Source organism: Phyllobates terribilis, unplaced genomic scaffold, assembly GCF_046119375.1.
Source record: "Phyllobates terribilis strain yellow unplaced genomic scaffold, ASM4611937v1 Scaffold_4__5_contigs__length_816908805, whole genome shotgun sequence".
NCBI lineage: Eukaryota > Metazoa > Chordata > Amphibia > Anura > Dendrobatidae > Phyllobates > Phyllobates terribilis.
In genome coordinates, this window is record NW_027362764.1 from 174,936,834 (window position 1) to 174,958,112 (window position 21,279).

At 42.6% G+C, this 21,279-nt stretch overlaps 1 protein-coding gene across 6 annotated transcripts in view; it reads right to left on the minus strand.

Annotated features, from left to right (window-relative positions):
* The window catches only part of TBC1D5 (TBC1 domain family member 5), a 741,959-nt gene that overhangs the window by 634,662 nt on the left and 86,018 nt on the right, over window positions 1–21,279 (minus strand). The gene's annotated exons all lie outside the window — the stretch shown is intronic.

A 21,279-nucleotide genomic window follows, 5' to 3' on the forward strand; every position in this document is an offset into this window, starting at 1 on the left:
AGAGTGAAGGCAAAGAAGCCAACAAGTGCTCAGCATCTCTTTCAAGACTACTGAAAAGCCATTTCAGATGACTGCCTGATGAAGCTGCTTGAGAAAATGCCAAAGGGGGCTAAAATTGTCATCAAAATAAAAGTGGGTACTTTGAGCAATAAAAGTAGCAATAAAAGTTTTAACACACATTCGGGTTTGTTTATCATGTGATTCTTTACTTATTTCCATATGTGTGCCTCCGTGGTTTTGTTGTCTTTAGTAAGAATCTACAATGTGCACATTCCAATAAAACCATTCCATGACCGTCAGCTTGCTAGAGTTATAATGCCTAACAACCACAGGCATTGTATTAGGGCAGTCATTATTGTGAAGAAAAGGAGAGTACAGAGCTGTGACCATTACCTACTGTGAATGGTGCATCCTGTGTTATCTATGTTTGTATACTGGTCTCAGTTTTCATTGCAATCCTGTCTGTCATGATAATGAGACTACTGAAATCTCCTGTGTAAAGAACAGGAGGTGTGACTCTAGTTTTAGTCTAAGTGGACAGGGTGAAAATTTCAAGATTTTTTTTAATAGAAATAATGATCTAAAAATGTAAAAAAAAAAACAACATATCAAATTGTTTTAAACGACATGTTTAACATGCAGTATAAACCGTCAAACAATATTTTATTTTATGATGACACATTCACTTAAAGGTTATTAACTAGTCACACAATTTAAGAATTTGAGAATAATGAAGATAAAAAATATTTTTTTTTCTTGAAATATGGCTAATCTATATCTTTAGTACTTTTCTCACACTATTACATTTTACAGGAAACTTTCTGCACACGGTAAAGATTTTATTGCCCTGAGCTCTAGTAAAATGAGCGATATCTCACTTTAGGTACAATGATATCTCTTCAGGTTATGTTAGTCTATCATCATCAAAGCGGATTTTATTTTCAGCATATTTTGATGTATCAGATGCAGGAAACCATGAGGCACCACCTGTTTTCTATATAAAATCCATAGATTGATATTTTAATCTGGCGTGCAATATATCTAACATTGTAAACTTTTAAGACAAAATGTAAAACAATTGACAACTTCCTACAAACTAAATGTACATTACATTAGCCCCTTAATGAATCCCAACACCCATGTTACTAAATTAAGGAATGAAAATAATAGCATCCTCGACAAATAAAAAGCGGAGGGTGTCAGCTGTATGCTATAGCTGACCCCCAGCTGGATTGGTGCGATCAGTGTTAGCATCGATCGAGACTGATCAACCCCCTAGATGCTGCTGTCGATAGTGACAGCAGCATCCAGATGGTTATCATAGGAAGGAGCTTCCTCTAACAAAATCGGCATCCAGAGATGGTAATTCAAGGCCAAATAATTGTCTCAAGGTCTGCCAGCTACAGTGGCATGTGAGAAAATTAGCAACATGTTAGTGTACCGTGTGTAGTACCAAGCCCCGGCCACTACAGATAGACAGCCAGCTCCACAAGTAAGTACTTCCGGCCAATGGCTGCCGCCACCAACAGCGATAACATCTGATCGTTAGGAGTGCAGCGTGTCGAACCCTGGCCGATCAGACATTGATGACATATATATATATATAAATACATATATATGTTTTTTTTAAACATACATGTGCTTTTAATGGCTTTAAAAAATCTCCCTAAATATTATAGCAAAAGGGTAACAATGTTTTGAACTTTTGACTTTCAGGCTCCATATCTCACCATCCACTACTGCTTTGAATGCGAGACTACCATCATTTTATAGACAATTATCTGGGCTATCTCATAAGGACATTTAACTTGCAACTATTTAGCACATGATTAGTTATGCAGAATCTTGTGATGTCACTGCATTCATTGTTACTGTTTTTCTCTCGGTGGTGGAAATATGTTTTTCTTCCTTTATAATACAAAATACAACCTGTTCTCACATTCCCTAACGGCTCATTGTGTTATCAGATTGATTCCCAAGCGAAAGGTCACGGGTTTGAATCAAGGAGCAGCCATCTAGGAGATTTCCCAAGAAAAGAGAAACAGCATCATTCAGCTCATCAATAGCGGTCTCTCGGCCAAGAAAATTGCCAAACTGTATCATGTGAGAGCCATGACAGTTGGAAGAATACGAAAAGAAGTCAGCCCATTCATACAAAAACCAAGAAGTGGACATCCAGACAAAATATTGGAGTCAACAAGTGGCTCATCACAAGGTCTATCAGTTCTGGCACGACAAAAATGGCAGTGGAGGTGGCTCGTATGCTTCGTAATAGTGAGATCACAAATGTCCATGCAAGTATGGTGCAACACAAATCTGGAATGGTCACTCGAAAAAAGGTGAATAAGCTTTGACTTCAATATCGTCATAAGAAGCATAGGCTCGAGTTTGCAGAAATGTACGACAAGTGGACAGTAGAAGAATGGAAAGAGGCGATTTGGAGCGATGAGACGAAAGTCAATAGACTAGGCTCTGATGGGTGCAAATCGGTCTGGAAGAAACAAGGGAAATAGGGGCTAACCGTTAGAGAAATTGAAGGAACTGTCAAGTTCGGTGAAGGAAGCCTGATGTTGTGGGGTTGTTTCACAGCCAAAGGCATTGGATACTTGACCAGCTTCAATGGTGGTCTTAATGCTGAGCTATATGTGAGTATCCTACAAGACGAGTTATTTCATACATGAGCATGAAAAGGACAACATAGTGTTCCAGCAGGGCAACGACCCGAAGCATACGTCAAGATTGATGAAGAAATAGTTCAATGACAATGAAGTAGAGGTGCTGGATTGGCCCCCACAATCCCCAAAACTCAACCCAATCGAACACTTGTGGGCAGAGTTGAAGAAAAAACTGTATACATACCCAAATGAGTCGACCAGTATGCACCACTTTTGGGAACGTGTATAAGAGACTTGGGATCAGATTTCAGTCGAGACATGTTTGTAACTGATCGAGAGCATGCCCAGAAGGATTCAGAAGTGTTGAAAGCCAATGGTAGTTTTACAAAATACTAACAATAAAAATTAAAATTTAGATTTTTAGGAGCAAAACAGTAAAAATGCAATGACATGACAAGAATCTGCATAACTAATCATATGCTAAATAGTTGCAAGTCAAATTTATGTAGGAGATAGCCAAGATGATAGTCTATAAAATGATCTTCAAAAAATTACCCTTTTGCTCATCTCTGTATTTACATACAGTGGTGTGAAAAGTGTTTGCCCCCTTCCTGTTTTCTTATTCTTTTGCATGTTTGTCACACTTAAATGTTTCAAATCACAAAACAAATTTAAATATTAAACAAAGATAACACAAGTAAACACAAAATGCAGTTTTTAAATGAAGGTCTTTACTATTAAGGGAGAAAGAAATCCAAATCTACAGGGTCCTTTGTGAAAAAGTGATTTCCTCCTAAACCTAATAGCTGGTTGGGCAACCGTTAGCAGCAACAACTGCAATCAAGCATTTGCGATAACTGGCAATGAGTCTTTTACAACGCTCTGGAGGAATTTTGGCCCACTCATCTTTGCAAAATCGTTGTAATTCTGACATATTGGAGGGATTCCGAGCATGAACCGCCTTTTTAAGGTCATGCCACAGCATCTCAATAGGATTAAGGTCAGGACTTTGACTAGGCCACTCCAAAGCCTTAATTTTGTTTTTCTTAAGCCATTCAGAGGTTGCTGATGTATTTTTATATCATTATATCCAAGTGCACTTCAGCTTGAGGTCACGAACAGATGGCGGGACATTCACCTTCAGGATTTTTTGGTAGACAGCACAATTCATGGCTCCATTTACCTCAGCAAGTCTTCCAGGTCCTGAAGCAGCAAGACAGCCCCAGACCATCACACTACTACCATATTTTACTGTTTGTATGATGTTCCTTTTCCTTTTCTGAAATGCTGTGTTACTTCTATACCAGATGTAATACACCTTCCAAAAAGTTCAACTTTTGTCTTGTGAGTCCACAGAGTATTCTCTTAAAAGTCTTGGCGATCATCAAGATGTTTTCTTGCAAAACTGAGAAGAGCCTTTATGTTCTTTTTGCTCTCCAGTGGTTTTCGGCTTGGAACTCTGCCATTAATGCCATTTTTTTTTCAGTCTCTTTCTATGGTGGAGTCATGAACACTGACCTTAACTGAGGCAAGGGAGGCCTGCATTTCATTGGATGTTGTTATTGGGTCTTTTGTGACCTCTTGGATGAGTTCTCGCTGCGCTCTTGCAGTAATTTTGGTCGGGCAGCCACTCCTAGGAAAGTTTACCACTGTTCCATGTTTACCATTTGTGGATAATGGCTCTCACTGTGGTTTGCTGGAGTCACAGATCTTTAGAAGTGGCTTTCTTGCCTTTTCCAGACTGATAGACCTTAATTCCTTTGTTTCTCATTTGTTCCTGAATTTCTTTGGATTGCAGCATGATGTCTAGCTTTTGAGGATATTTTGGTCTACCTCACTTTTTCAGGCAGGTCCTATTTAAGTGATTTTTTTGATAGAGAACAGGTGTGGCAATAATCAGGCCTGTGTGTGGCTAGGGAAATTGAACTCAGCTTGTCAAAGATGTGATAAAACACAGTTAATTTATGTTTTAACCGGGGGGGGGGGCAGCAATCACTTTGTCACACAGGGCCCTGTAGGTTTGGATTTATTTTTCCCTTAATAATAAGGACCTTCATGTAAAAACTGCATTTTGTGTTTACTTGTGTTATCTCTGTCTAATATTTAAATTTGTTTTATGATCTGAAACACTTAAGTGTGACAAACATGCAAAAGAATAAGAGATCAGGAAGGGGGCTACACTTTTTCACACCACTGTATGTGTGAGTATATATATATATATATATATATATATATATATATATATATATATATATATTTATTTATTTATTTATATTAAGGTAGGCACAGGAAGCAGTTTCCATTAAAATGCCCCGACAGGTTTATTATAACTGCATACACCGCACATCAGAAATAAACGTAACTACAGCCTTTTCCGGCACAGAGTGGAAAAACAGAAAATAAACAGTCCATACAGTATGGCGGGTTCGCCCGATAAGGTCAGTGTCCTATAACAAAACACCCTAGAGGTCTCCACACCTCCAGTCACAGACACTGAATGAGACACTTGGTCTCCATTTTGTCTGCCAAACCACGCCCCCTGGGGTGGGATTATGTGAGCAGCCACTCCCACCCATCTCTTTGACTGCTCGTAAAACTCGGCCCTGATATGCCCTATTAACTCTTTCAGCACTATAGGTGCTGGAACATGCTTTCCCGGGCTTACATCACTGAAGCTATTAAACTCGATGATACATATCTCTCCTCAAGAACCTGTGCAGCAGCTAAACTACATACTCCACCCCTTTGCCCAAAGCTTGGCACTTTCTGCCATCAAACAGTGGACTCTCGACAGTGCGTCAGCATTGCCATGCAGTTTCCCAGGCCTATGCTCTACATGAAAGCTAAAATCCTGAAGGGCTAGGAATCACCTGGTCACTCCGGCATTGTTCTCCTTCTTCTCCCTCATCCCCCTTAGTGAGGCATGGTCTGATGCTAGCCTGCATTTCCTGCCTAAGAGGTAGTACCTTAGAGTATCCAACACCCACTTGATGGCCAAACATTCCTTCTTCACTCCGACTTAAATACATTATGGGGTGCTCTTCCCCGTTCACTTCATGTGATAGACAGCACCCAGCCCAACAACTGAACGTTCGTCTGGACCACAAACTCCATAGAGATATCCGGTGCCACCAACACTGGCCGTTTACAGAGGGCTAGCTTCAGTTCCTGGAAGGCCGTGTCAGCTTCTGGAGACTATTTAGCCACAGCCGACTTTGCCCCTTTAAGGAGCTCGGTCAAAGTGGCGGCTATCATGGTGAAGTTAGGGATAAACCGGCGGTAATATCCCACAATGCCCAAGAATGCTCTGACATGTTTCTTTGAGAGGGGTTGTAGCCAACTTTATTTATTTGGGGCTATGTTTCGCCCCTGCCTATGACATAGCCCAAGTGTTTAGCTTCTTCCATTCCCATGGCACATTTCTTTGGGTTTATGGAAAACCCAGCCTTCCGTAGAGCATCAAGTATCTCCTCTACTTTGCTCAGATGGCTTCCCAATCCTGGCCTGAAGATCACAATGTCATCCAGATAGGCTGCTGCATACCTCTTGTGGGGGTATAGGATTCGGTCCATGGCTCTCTGGAAGGTGGCTGGTGCTCCAAATGGCATCCTAGTGTACTGAAAGCATCCATCTGGCATTGAGAAGGCAGTTTTTTCCTCGGTGTCTTGGGACAAGGGAATTTGCCAATACCCTTTCGTGAGGTCAAAGGTGGTAATGTACCGGGCCGGCCATAGCCTTTCAATAAATGAATCGACATGGGGCATTTTGTATGTATCAAACTTTGAGACCTCATTCAGCTTCCTATAGTCATTGCAAAACTGCCATTCTCCATCAGGTTTTGGCACTAAGACTATGGAACTGGACCAGCCACTCTTGGATTCTTCAATTATTCCCAGGATCAGCATTAGCTTCACCTCTTTCGAGATCACCTCTCGGCAGGCTTCGGGAATCCGATACAGCTTCAAGTTTACCTGGATATGATGCTTCGTAAGAACCTCATGCTTTATGATCTGAGTACACCCCGGTAGTTCTGAGAACAGGTCTCAGTTCCGATGAAGCAACTCTCAGCACTGTTGCTTTTGGGCACGTGACAGCGACTCTGCCACCTTGACCTCTTCCACATCTACTTCAGACTTCGCCGCCAAACAGGGAGCTTCCACGGGCTCCCTATCTCGCTTAATCCGGTTGAAGTGGTGCACCTGGTAGGGCTTCCTTCTCACTGGTTAGTGGACTTTATAGTTGACTTTGCCAACCTTTTCAACTACTTTATAGGGGCCCTGCCACTTGGCCATGAATTTGCTCTCCACCGTAGGTACAAGCAGCAATACCAGATCCCCAAGGTTGAAGTGTCTTACCCTCGCCGATCTATTGTACACCCTCGACTGTGCCTCTTGTGTTTTGAGGAAGTGTTCTTTCACAATGAGCATCAATTCGACAGTCCTCTCTAGCATCTGGGCCACATGTTTAATGTCACTCCTGTAGGGTGTAGACTCCGCCTCCCAGGTCTTCTTTGCTACATCCAGGAGTCCGCGGGGGTGTTGGGCATACAACAGCTCAAACGTGGAGAAACCAGTAGAGGCCAGAGGGACTTCTCTGATGGAGAACAGAAGGTACGGCAGTAGACAATCCCAGTCTCGGCCTTCCTTCTCTATGACCTTCTTTAACATGGCCTTCAAGGTTTTATTAAACCTTTCCACCAAGCCTTCCGTCTGGGGATGGTAGACGGAGGTCCGGAGTTGTGTGATTTGCAGGGTTTTGCACAACTCCCGCATCACCCTTGACATAAATGGTGTCCCTTGGTCCATTAAGATCTCCTTTGGCAACCCCGTTTTAGAAAAGATGTGGACTAACTCCCGGGCTATACACTTGGAGTAGTTTCGTAGTGGTACAGCCTCCGGGTACCGTGTAGCATAGTCCAGTACTACCAGGATATACTGATGCCCTCTGGTGGACTTGACCAGGGGTACCACTAGATCCATGGCTATGAGATCAAATGGCACCTCAATGATCGGCAATGGCACTAATCGACTATGGAAGTGAGCCACTGGGGAGGTCAGCTGGCAGGTGGGACATGACCTATAATAATTAAAAATTTCTCTGTGACTACCGGGCCAACAGAACCTCAGGAGGCTTTGTTCCTGTGCTTTTTCTACCCCAAGATGACCACCTAACACATGTGTATGGGCCATTTCTAACACCTTGCGTCTGTATGACCCTAACACCAGTAACTGCTTGATTTCCTCCCCTCTCAGCTTGGTGACCTGATATAGTAACTCCCCATTTTCGGCCAAGTACCGGTATTGGGTGTCAGCCCCTGGCTCTTGAGCAACACCATTGAGTACAGACACATTATAAAACGCCCCTTTTAGGGTTAAGTCCCAAAGTTGGGCGGTTCCAAAGTTTACCCTGGACACCTCCAGCTCAGGGATGCTGGCCTCGGGGATGTTGCCTCATCCTCATCGCCAACAAGAACACAAAAGGGAAACCTATCAGCTGTGGCCTGCGCCGATGTTTCTTTAGGAGTGACCTGGCTGTTGTCCGGACAACCCGGAGTCCTCCCTTTCCCCCACAAGTCCCACAACAAGGCAAAGTCCCACCCTATTACAACAGGGTGGAATAGGTCCTTGACTGCGCCCACCTCATGGGACTTGGTGCCACAGTTTGTGTCTATGACCACTCAGTCCACATGGTAGTCCTTAGTGTTCCCATGGATACAGTGGACGCCCGCCATTTTCCCAGGAATCAGCCGATGAGGAATTGTGGCCTTCACTAGGGTTACCAAACTCCCTGAGTCCAACAGACCACTAATTTGCCCCGTTAGATATGGCGCCAGAACCTCAGCCACTGATCTGGAGGCAATTTCTCCCATTCCGGCACCCTTTCGAAAACCGTTACAAACGCCTCAACGTCATCACTTGGGGTTATGTTTTGCAAGGTTCTCCTTACCGACTTCCTCGCGTGTGAGTCATCACCTGGACTTAAGGTGCGGCGAGTGCCCTGCCATGTATCACCTCAGCTAGGAGTTCCATCTGCTGCCTGTACTGCTGCTGCCATATCTGTTGCTGCTGGAGATTAGCCTGCACCAGATGCATTATTAATTCCTCCATGTTGTTGGCCTTTGCTCCTGCAGTCGCTTTTACCCAGGACATGCGGTATTTCTGCGGCAGTCACACTGCCCCCTCGGGATTCGTGTCCATGCTTCTAGCACCACTTGTAGGGTTTTGTAATCACTGCGGTTGAGGTAGGCACAGGAAGCAGTTTCCATTAAAATGCCCCGACAGGTTTATTATAACTGCATACACTGCACATCAGAAGTAAACTAACTACAGTCTTTTCCGGCACAGAGTGGAAAAACAGAAAATAAACAGTCCATACAGTATGGCGGGTTCGCCCGATAAGGTCAGTGTCCTATAAGAAAACACCCTAGAGGTCTCCACACCTCCAGTCACAGACACTGAAAGAAACACTCGGTCTCCATTTTATCTGCCAAACCACGCCCATCGGGGGGGGATATGTGAGCAGCCACTCCCACCCATCTCTTTGACTGCTCATAAAACCAGGTCCTGATAAGCCCTATTAACTCTCTCAGCACTATAAGTGCTGGAAAATGCTTTCCCGGGCTTACATCACCAAAGCTACCAACCTCGATGATACATATCTCCCCCTCAAAGACCTGTCCGGCAGCTTTCTGACAATATATACACTGCTCAATAAAATAAATTGAACACTTAAACAACAGAATATAACTCCAAGTAGATCAAACTTCTGCAAAATCAAACTGTCCACTTAGGAAGCAACACTGATTGACAATCAATTTCACATGCTGTTGTGCAAATGGAATAGACAATAGATGGAAATTATTGGCAATTATCAAGACACACTCAATAAAGGAGTGTTTTTGCAGGTGGGGACCACAGACCACATCTCAGTACCAATGCTTTCTGGCTGATGTTTTGGTCACTTTTGAATGTTGGTTGTGCTTTCAGACTCGTGGCAGCATGAGACGGACTCTACAACTCACAGAAGTTGCTCAGGTAGTGCAGCTCATCCAGGATGGCACATCAATGCGAGCTGTGGCAAGAAGGTTTGCTGTGTCTGTCAGCGTAGTGTCCAGAGGCTGGAGGCGCTACCAGGAGACAGGCCAGTACATCAGGAGATGTGGAGGGGGCCGTAGGAGGGCAACAACCCAGCAGCAGGACCGCTACCTCCGCCTTAGTGCAAGGAGGAACAGGAGGAGCACTGCCAGAGCCCTGCAAAATGACCTCCAGCAGGCCACAAATGTGCATGTGTCTGCACAAACAGTTAGAAACCGACTCCAAGAGGGTGGTATGAGGGCCCGACGTCCACAGATGGGGTTGTGCTCACAGCCCGACACCGTGCAGGACGCTTGGCATTTGCCACAGAACACCAGGATTGGCAAAGTCGCCACTGGCGCCCTGTGCTCTTCACAGAAAAAAGTAGGTTCACATTGAGCACATGTGACAGACGTGACAGAGTCTGGAGACGCCGTGGAGAGCGATCTGCCAGCAACATCCTTCAGCATGACCGGTTTGGCAGTAGGTCAGTAATGGTGTGGGGTGGCATTTCTTTGGAGGGCCGCACAGCCCTCCATGTGCTCGCCAGAGGTAGCCTGACTGCCATTAGGTACCGAGATGAGATCCTCAGACCCCCTGTGAGACCATATGCTGGTGAGGTTGACCCTGGGTTCCTCCTAATGCAGGACAGTGCCAGACCTCATGTGGCTGGAGTGTGTCAGCAGTTCCTGCAAGATGAAGGCATTGAAGCTATGGACTGGCCCGCCCGTTCCCCACACCTGAATCCGATTGAGCACATCTAGGACATCATGTTTCGCTCCATCCACCAACATCACGTTGCACCACAGACTGTCCAGGAGTTGGCGGATGCTTTAGTCCAGGTCTGGGAGGAGATCCCATCCGCAACCTCATCAGGAGCATGCCCAGGAGTTGTAGGGAGGTCATACAGGCACGTGGAAGCCACACACAATACTGAGCCTCATTTTGACTTGTTTTAAGGACATTACATCAAAGTTGGATCAGCCTGTAGTGTGTTTTTCCACTTTAATTTTGGGGGTAACTCCAAATCCAGGCCTCCATTGGTTAATAAATTTGATTTCCATTGATGATTTTTGTGTGATTTTGTTGTCAGCACATTCAACTTTGTACAGAACAAAGTATTCAATGAGAATATTTCATATATTATATATATATATATATATATATATATATATATATATATATATACATACACACACACACAGGGTGGTCCAAAAGTAGGTGGCCAGAAAATAATAACATTTATTTTGATTTATATATAAAATTATATTTACTAACAAAAGCATAACATTGACAATTACATTTTATTCTGAACAATAATACAAAAGCCCTTAAATTTTATCAACGCAGGTGCTCAAAATGTTTTCCATTACAATTTGCACAGCTTTGAAGTCTGCCTCTTACGCTTCGACAAACTTTTTTGCACAAGTCTCTTTGGGTATTAATTTCTTGAAATGCATCTCTTATGTAATTTTTCAAATCACTGATACTTTTTGGTTTTCGACTATAAACTTTGTCCTTGAGTACTCCCCAAAAGAAAAAATCCATTGGGGTCAAGTCTGGTGAACGTGCCGGCCAATCAAGTGGACCTCTTCGGCCAATCGATTTATTAGGAAATGTTTCATCAAGATACTCGCGGACTACTCTTGAATAATGTGGAGGGGCCCCATCTTGTTGGAAATAAATAGGTCATTTGAACTAGGCTGTTGCTGTAACTGGGGAACAACTTGATTCATTAGAATTTCGAGATACTTATCTCCTGTGACTGTTTCATCAAAAAATATTGGTCCTAAAACACCAAAACTTGAAATACCACCCCAAACATTGACACCAGGCTCATTTAGTTGTTGCTCTAATGTTAAATGCATGTTCTCATTATACCAGTAAATACAATTATGTCTGTTAATATGGCCGGATAATTTGAAAGAAGCTTCATCACGCTGCATAATGTTATCTAAAATTACTGGATTTTCTTCAATTTCGTTAAGCATAATCTCACTAAATTGCAGCCGCCTGTCTGCATCATCCTCCAATAAACCATGAATTAGACGTGGACGATAAGCTTTCCACCCAATAGATTTCAGGATTCGCATGATAGAAGCTCGTGAAATTCCCAAATCTAAAGAGGCTCTTCCGGTGGACTGTTTTGGACTCTTAACGAATGTTTCAGCAACAAGTTGTTTATCTTCTGTACAGGCTGTTTTGGGTCGACCAGTTTTTGGAGCATTAAGGATTGAGCCAGTGGCATTGAATTTGTCATGAATGGGGAAAATGGTTTGTCTCTTTGGGGCTTGAGTACCAAATGTTTCAACCCAATTTGCTCTAACGGTTTCAGCATTTTGAGATTTCCAATACTCTGTTAAAATTCATTTTCTTTGATCTGTATTTAAATTATTTGCCATTATGTGTTATCTGAATTATCTGAAAAGAAAACTGATTTGGGGGAGATCTATCTGTGAAAACTAGATCTGTGAAACTGGCTCAGTTGCCCTTAGCAACCAATCAGATTCCACCTTTCATTTTCCAAAGAGTCTGTGAGGAATGAAAAGTGGAATCTGATTGGCTGCTAAGGGAAACTTAGCCAGTTTCACTTTACACCATGTTTGATAAATCTCCCCCTTCATAAACTTATTACACTTTCTGTCCACCTACTTTAGGACAACCCTGTATATTATATATATATAAATATATATATATATATATATATATATATACACAGCACAGACCAAAAGTTTGGACACACCTTCTCATTTAAAGATTTTTCTGTATTTTCATAACTATGAAAATTGTAAATTCACACTGAAGGCATCAAAACTATGAAGTAACACATGTGGAATTATATACTTAACAAAAAAGTGTGAAACAACTGAAAATATGTCTTATATTCAAGGTTCTTCAAAGTAGCCACCTTTTGCTTTGATGACTGCTTTGCACACTCTTGGCATTCTCTTGATGAGCTTCAAGAGGTAGTCACCGGAAATGGTTTTCACTTCACAGGTGTGCCCTGTCAGGTTTAATAAGTGGGATTTCTTGCCTTATAAATGGGGTTGGGACCATCAGTTGTGTTGTGCAGAAGTCTGGTGGATACAGAGCTGATAGTCCTACTGAATAGACTGTTAGAATTTGTATTATGGCAAGAAAAAAGCAGCTAAGTAAAGAAAAACGAGTGGCCATCGTTACTTTAAGAAATGGAGGTCAGTCAGTGCGAAAAATTGGAAAAACTTTGAAAGTGTCCCCAAGTGCAGTTGCAAAAACCATCAAGCGCTACAAAGAAACTGGCTCACATGAGGACCGCCCCAGGAAAGGAAGACCAAGAGTCACCTCTGCTTCTGAGGATAAGTTTATCCGAGTCACCAGCCTCAGAAATCGCAGGTTAACAGCAGCTCAGATTAGAGACCAGGTCAATGCCACACAGAGTTCTAGCAGCAGACACATCTCTACAACAACTGTTAAGAGGAGACTTTGTGCAGCAGGCCTTCATGGTAAAATAGCTGCAAGGAAACCACTGCTAAGGACAGGCAACAAGCAGAAGAGACTTATTTGGGCTAAACAACACAAGGAATGGACATTAGACCAGTGGAAATATTTGCTTTAGTCTGAGGAGTCCAAATTTGAGATCTTTGGTTCCAACCACCGTGTCTTTGTGCGACGCAGAAAAGGTGAACAGATGGACTCTACATGCCTGGTTCCCACCGTGAAGCATGGAGGAGGAGTTGTGATGGTGTGGGGGTGCTTTGCTGGTGACACTGTTGGGGATTTATTCAAAATTGAAGGCATACTGAACCAGCATGGCTACCACAGCATCTTGCAGCGGCATTCTATTCCATCCGGTTTGCGTTTAGTTGGACCATCATTTCTTTTTCAACAGGACAATGACCCCAAACACACCTCCAGGCTGTGTAAGGGCTATTTGACCAAGAAGGAGAGTGATGCCTCCACAGTCACCAGACCTGAACCCAATCGAGATGGTTTGGGGTGAGCTGGACCGCAGAGTGAAGGCAAAAGGGCCAACAAGTGCTAAGCATCTCTGGGAACTCCTTCAAGATTGTTGGAAGACCATTTCCGGCAACTTCCTCTTGAAGCTCATAAAGAGAATGCCAAGAGTGTGCAAAGCAGTCCTCAAAGCAAAAGGTGGCTACTTTGAAGAACCTAGAATATAAGACATATTTTCAGTTGTTTCCCACTTTTTTGTTAAGTATATAATTCCACATGTGTTAATTCATAGTTTTGATGCCTTCAGTGTGAATGTACAATTTTCATAGTCATGAAAATACAGAAAAAACTTTAAATGAGAAGGTGTGTCCAAACTTTTGTTATGTACTGTATATACTCTTGATGAGCTTCAAGAGGTAGTCGCCGGAAATGGTCTTCCAACAATCTTGAAGGAGTTCCCAGAGATGCTTAGCACTTGTTGGCCCTTTTGCCTTCACTCTGCGGTCCAGCTCACCCCAAACCATCTCGATTGGGTTCAGGTCTGGTGACTATGGAGGCCAGGTCATCTGGCGTAGCACCCCATCACTCTCCTGCTTGGTCAAATAGCCCTTACAGAGCCTGGAGGTGTGTTTGGGGTCATTGTCCTGTTGAAAAACTAAAAGATGGTCGAACTTAACACAAACCGGATGGAATAGCATGCCGCTGCTAGATGCTGTGGTAGCCATGCTGGTTCAGTATGCCTTCAATTTTGAATAAATCCCCAACAGTGTCACCAGCAAAGCACCCCCACACCATCACACCTCCACCTCCATGTTTCACAGTGGGAACCAGGCATGTAGAGTCCATCCGTTCACCTTTTCTGCTTCGCACAAAGACACGGTGGTTGGAACCAAAGATCTCAAATTTGGAGTCATCAGACCAAAGCACAGATTTCCACTGGTCTAATGTCCATTCCTTGTGTTCTTTAGCCCAAACACATCTCTTCTGCTTGTTGCCTGTCCTTAGCAGTGGTTTCCTAGTAGCTATTTTACCATGAAGGCCTGCTGCACAAAGTCTTCTCTTAACAGTTGTTGTAGAGATGTGTCTGCTGCTAGAACTCTGTGTGGCATTGACCTGGTCTCTAATCTGAGCTGCTGTTAACCTGTGATTTCTGAGGCTGGTGACTGGGATAAACTTATCCTCAGAAGCAGAGGTGACTCTTTGTCTTCCTTTCCTGGGGCGGTCCTCATGTGAGCCAGTTTCTTTGTAGCGCTTGATGGTTTTTGCAACTGCACTTGGGGACACATTCAAAGTTTGCCCAATTTTTCAGACTGACTGACCTTCATTTCTTAAAGTAATGATAGCCACTTATTTTTCTTTACTTAGCTGCTTTTTTCTTGCCATAATACCAATTCTAAGGCTGTGTGCACACGATGCGTTTTTAATGCGTTTCCGCGGCGTTTCTGCAGCTGCGGAAACGCATTAAAAACGCATGGTAGAAGGGCAGCAATGTTCCCCAATGGAAATCCGCATGTGCTGTGCCCATGATGCGGATTTTTCCGCAGCGTAAACGCTGCGATCAAAAATCCGCAGCATGTCCATTAATTTTGCGGAAACGCTGCTTTTTCGCCGCCATTGACTTGCATTAGAACGCATGGAATCCGCATCACTGTATATGTAGATGCGCATTCCATGCGTTCTAATATGCGGATGGTACCCGGGTGTGGATGAGAGGACTCTCATCCAGACCCAGGTACCATTAAAAAAAAAGAATAAAATAAAAACTATATATATATATATATATATATATATATATATATATATATATATATATATATATATATACACTCACCTTCCGGCGTCCCGCGCTGCGTCCTCCTGGCTTCCCGGGCACTTCGCGGTTGAATGAAGGACCTACGCTGACGTCAGAGTCATGTGACGGGTCACGTGACGCTGACGTCAGCAGGTCCTTCAGTCTTACACTGCCGGCAGCCGGGACGGAGGGAAGCAGGACACCGGGGGCCATCGGAGGGTAGTATGTATTTATTTTTTTATTTTTTGGACATTCACACACTATATAAATCCATGCCGGTTGCATGGATTTATATAGTGTGAAGTTGACAAGCACTTTCCAAGTGATGCTAAAATCGCTTGGGAAGCGCTTGTCAACCCGCATGTGGAAATGAAAGTGAAGAACGCTTCACATCCGCATGTCCCTGGCAGGAAAATATATATACAATCCGCATGCGTTTTTTCCGGCCAGGGAGATGCAGAAAGGCTCAGGAAAAAATCCTGAGCATTTCTGCATCGTGTGCACATACCCTAACAGTCTATTCAGTAGGACTATCAGCTGTGTATCCACCTGACTTCTGCACAACACAACTGATGGTCCAAACCCCATTTATAAGGCAAGAAATCCCACTTATTAAACCTGACAGGGCACACCTGTGAAGTGAAAACCATTTCCGGTGACTACCTCTTGAAGCTCATCAAGAGAATGCCAAGAGTGTGCAAAGCAGTCATCAAAGCAAAAGGTGGCTACTTTGAAGAACCTAGAATATAAGACATATTTTCAGTTGTTTCACACTTTTTTGTTAAGTATATAATTCCACATGTGTTAATTCATAGTTGTGATGCCTTCAGTGTGAATGTACAATTTTCAAAGTCATGAAAATACAGAAAAATGTTTAAATGAGAAGGTGTGTCCAAACTTTTGGTCTGTACTGTATATATATATATTACATACAGTGGGGAAAATAGGTATTTGATACACTGCTGATTTTGCACGTTTTCCCACCTACATCGTAGGTACACTTCAACTGTGAGAGACAGAATCTTAAAAAAAAAAATCCAGAAAATCACATTATATGATTTTTACATATTTCATTCAATAAAATGCAAATTAATTAAGCATTTGATACTATAGAAAAAAAAACTTAATATTTGGTACAGAAGCCTTTGTTTGCAATCACAGAGGTCAGACGTTTCTTGTTGTTTCTGACCAAGTTTGCACACACTGCAGCAGGGATTTTGGCCCACTCCCCCATACAGATCTTCTCCAGATCTTTCAGGTTTCGGGGCTGTCGCTGGGCAACATTGAGTTTCAGCTCTCTCAAAAGATTTTCTATTGGGTTCAGGTCTGTAGACTGGCTAGGCCACTCCAGGACCATGAAATGCAGAAGCATTCTTGTGGAGCCACTCCTTAGTTGCCCTGGCTGTGTGTTTCGGGTCATTGTCATGCTGGAAGTGTTAGAACCCTCCAGTTTGTTTTTTCCATTTTGTGTTTTGTGGTCACGTGACCATCTGCCTTTATAGTCCAGCAAAGCCAAAAAGGCGGAGCTGGAATATAAAGGCAGATGGTCACGTGACCGCAAAACACAAGATGGAAAAAACAAACAGGAGGGTTCTAACAGTAATCTTATACTCAGAGGGGCAGACTATTTATTTCCTTATCACATACAGTAGCAAAAATGTCCTGGTAAGTTTCTAATCCATGACCACAGTTCTAGAAAGCTGTTGTGCTAAACACTGAGCAAATGTTAAACCTAGAAATACAAATATATGCGGTGCCACAAGAGGTGTCCGGACAGGCCTGGGCCTGGAGGATCCGGAGGATCCTCATAAAAGAGGGGGTACTGTTAGAACCCTCCTGTTTGTTTTTTCCATCTTGTTTTTTGCGGTCACTGCCGTTATAATAGTGCGCCTTGGACGCATCTCACAAGGGATTTTATTACTGATCTGCCTGTCTCCGAGGGTTTTACTGTCATTTGGGTGGTCGTGGACCGTTTTAGTAAGATGTGTCATTTGGTTCCATTCATTAAGTTGACCTGCACCAAGACACTCGCTAATGCGTTTGTTAAGGAGATTGTCAAGCTTCATGGCGTTCCCACGGATATTGTTTCTGATAGAGGACCTCAGTTTGTGGCTCACTTTTGGCGTGCTTTTTGTGACAGGTTGGGAGTTCATTTGTCATTTTCGTCTGGGTATCATCCTGAGTCTAATGGACAGACTGAAAGAAAGAAAGAACCAGGATGTAGAACAGTTTTTGCGTTGTTTTGTGGCAGACAATCAAGAGGTGTGGTTGAGGTCGATGCTTCATCGGTGGGGGTCGGAGCAGTTTTGTTCAGGAGAACAGGGATGGAGTACATCCTTGTGCCTTTTTTTCGACAAAATTTTCGGAAATCAAACTGAATTATGATGTTGGAAATTGGGAGTTGCTGGACTTCAGTGTTGTTTGACTGTTTTGCTAGCCAGGTGCTTCTGTGCCTATCTCTGTCAGTTCGCTTGGTTCTTCTGGGACCTCTAGTACCTTTTTGTCAGTTTATCTTTTGTGTTCTGCAACAATCTTCTCTGTTCAGGAGGTGTACCATTTTTGTTCCAGTCCTTAGTTCTTTTATGGACCCCTCCCTTTATGCTATAGGTCTTCGTCCAGACTAGCCGAGGACTAAGGCGGGTCTGTTCGCAAGGAACAGGCTGCCCGCTACATCGTAGGGATTCAGCTTAGTCTTACTGTAGGGATAGCTTTCCCCTTTCTTTCCTTAGTACTTGTTGCAGATCATAACAGGAAGACCCAGCCACGACTCTTTAATGCTTTTACTGAGGGAAGGAGGTTCTTAGCCAAAATTTTGAGATACATGACTCCATCCATCCTCCCTTCAATATGGTGCACTCATACTGTCCCCTTTACATAAAAGCAGTCCCAAAGTATGATGTTTCCTCCAACATGCTTCACGGTTGAGATGGTGTTCTTGGGGTTGTACTCATCCTTTTTCTTCTTCCTCCAAATACGGCGAGTGGAGTTGATACCAAAAAGTTCTATTTTGGTCTCATCTGACCACATGATCTTCTCCCCCATGCCTCCTCTGGATCATCCAGATGGTCATTGTCAAACTTCAAATGGGCCTGGACATGAGCTGTTGTGAGCAGGGGGACGTTGCGTGACCTGCAGGATTTTAATCCATGATGGCGTAGTGTGTTACTAACGGTAATGTTTGAGACTGTGGTCCCAGCTCTCTTCAGGTTATTGACCAGGTCCTCCCATGTAGTTCTGGGGTGATTCCTGATCTTTCTCAGAATTATCCTTACCCCACAAGGTGAGATCTTGCAGGGAGCCCCAGACTGAGGAAGATTGACAGTCATCTTGTGTTTCTTCCATTTTCTAATAATTGTGCCAACAGTTGTTGCCTTCTCACCAAGCTGCTTGCCTATTGTCCTGTAGCCCATCCCAGCCTTGTGCAGGTCTACAATTTTGTCCCTGGTGTCCTTAGACCGCTCTTTGGTCTTGGCCATGGTGGTGAGGTTGGAGTGTGATTGATTGAGTGTGTGGACAGGTGTCTTTTATACAGGTAGCAAGTTGAAACAAGTGCAATTAATGCAGAGTAGGTGGGCTTCTTCAAGAAAAAACAACAGGTCTGTGAGAGCAAGAATTCTTGCTAGCTGGTAGCTGATCAAACACTTATTTCATGCAATAAAATACAATTTAATTATGTAAAAATCATAGAATGTGATTTTCTGGTTATTATTTTTAGATTCTGTCTCTCACAGTTGAAATGTACCTACGATAAAAATTACAGACCTCTTCATTCTTTGTAGGTTGGAAAACTTTTAAAATTGGCAGTGTATGAAATACATATTTTCCCTACTGTGTATATATATATATATGCTAATATTGCCGGAAGCAAATCAGTGAGCTCAGCGGCTATGAGCGGCTTGTGTTGAGTTGAGTTGATGAGCTCAGTTGTTACATTACTGTCGACCTGATGTCAGTGATGCTGACAACAAAAGACACCAGGAGCTGCGGTGGAGACTCAACGCTAGACCCGACAAGCTGAGCAAATCACAGCGTGTTTTTTACACTACTAATGGAGCTTAAAAAAAGCACTCCCATCAACATTTTTGTCATCTTAATATATTGCAGTCATCATATTATATAGCACCACTGTGTACTTACAATTTCTCATTTTGCCTTTCTACCTAGATAATTCTTCTATTTTTCGATTAGATCTATGATGTCACATGATTAAAATCTAACTAGCTGAATCCTTCTAAGCTCTATGAAGAAACAGGTCAATTTTACCTGTATGAGTCATAAGTCACTGCAAAAGTCTCTGACAGGAGGGAGGAGTTGAAGAGAAGAATGATAAATTCAGGGACTTCCTGTTTCTACATAGAGCAGAGAAAAGAGAAGAATTATCTGGGTAGAAAGGAAAAATGAGAAAGTGAACCACAAATGTAGTTTCCTCGTCTAAAACCGAGGTAACTGTAAGGTGATTCATGATCTCATACTTTCCTCAGTGCAGACAGGCAAACTAAAGCCATGTTCACACGTTGAGTTTGTAAGCCAAAATCAGAAGTGGAACAATCAGAGGAAAAGTATAATAGAAACACGTCACCACTTCTGCATTTCTCACCCACTGCTGATTTTAGCTTACAAATACAAATGTGAAAAACTGACCAAATATTGAACGTGTGAATGTAGCCTAACAGAGTATATGGGAGATGCTATACCTGTGCTTGGTGAGCAAACCGTATTTTATTATTTTTATAGTCTGCAAGAAATAAGGAAGAAAACAAGTAAATCTTTGAAAACAAGTTTAACTTTTTAAAATAAAAATATTTAAAACTGAAAAAACAGACAAGACATAAAAAAATAACCTTTTCTACTACTAGGTGTCCAGCTGTCTCCAAAGCCAAGCCACGTGAAGCACAGTTTTGTGACTCTCTCTGTAGCCATGTTTCTGCAGCCGGGAAGGTTGGACAATAAGTGAAGACTGGAATGAACCTATCAATTCTTTTTAACAATCTGGAAGATATACATATTTTTTCGATAGTTCAACAACAATACTTACCCAAAATATTTCCATGCCTCTGAAATTCATTAAAGCCCTTTTTCTGAATTAAGGTCAAACAGTGTCAGCCAATTAATGCAAAAAGAAATGTCCTGCGCTGTACAAAGTTAAGAGAAGCGCGACATACACTGAATTAGTCTAATAGGCAAAGAAATGCTGTTTAAACAATCTACAATTCAACCAGAAAATGAATCCTAACGCTTCTTATCAGCAATGATATTACTATTTCACTTGAAAGGGACATTAGGCATGCTTACTACACAGGAGCGCACACCGGAAGTGCGCTCCATTCAGTAATACAACAGCTGCCCAGTGGCATTACAGCAGAAATAAGCCACTTAGTCATCTATCACTAAACCCCTAACAAAAAATAAATAGCTATAACATATAAATGAAGGTTACACAAATAACAATTTATCTCCGTCTTCCTGCTAATCTCCTCTGCAATGATGCGATTTGAAAAAATTCTATTATTTTAAGAAAAAGTCTGACAAGCTGGATTTGCCTACTCTAATTACTCATTCTTGTTCTTTCCAACCCCTTTAAGAATTACTCCCAATATTTAAAGCTATGCGCAATATAGATTACAACTTGTGGATCAGTGGGCATGAGACCACTGAGAACCTCACTTATCCAGAAAATGGGATGGTCAAAATGGAGGGGAGGCACCAATTGAGGCTTAGTAACAGGGTTGAAGCGAGTAGGTAGACCGCCACACTGTTGTGGCCGGTTCACATCACTATCCTTTTCAAATGCTGCTGTTCAAAAAATTTTTTTAACTTTAATGGATCTGTAAATATTCAGATGAATGTCCATCATAATTTAAGGGGT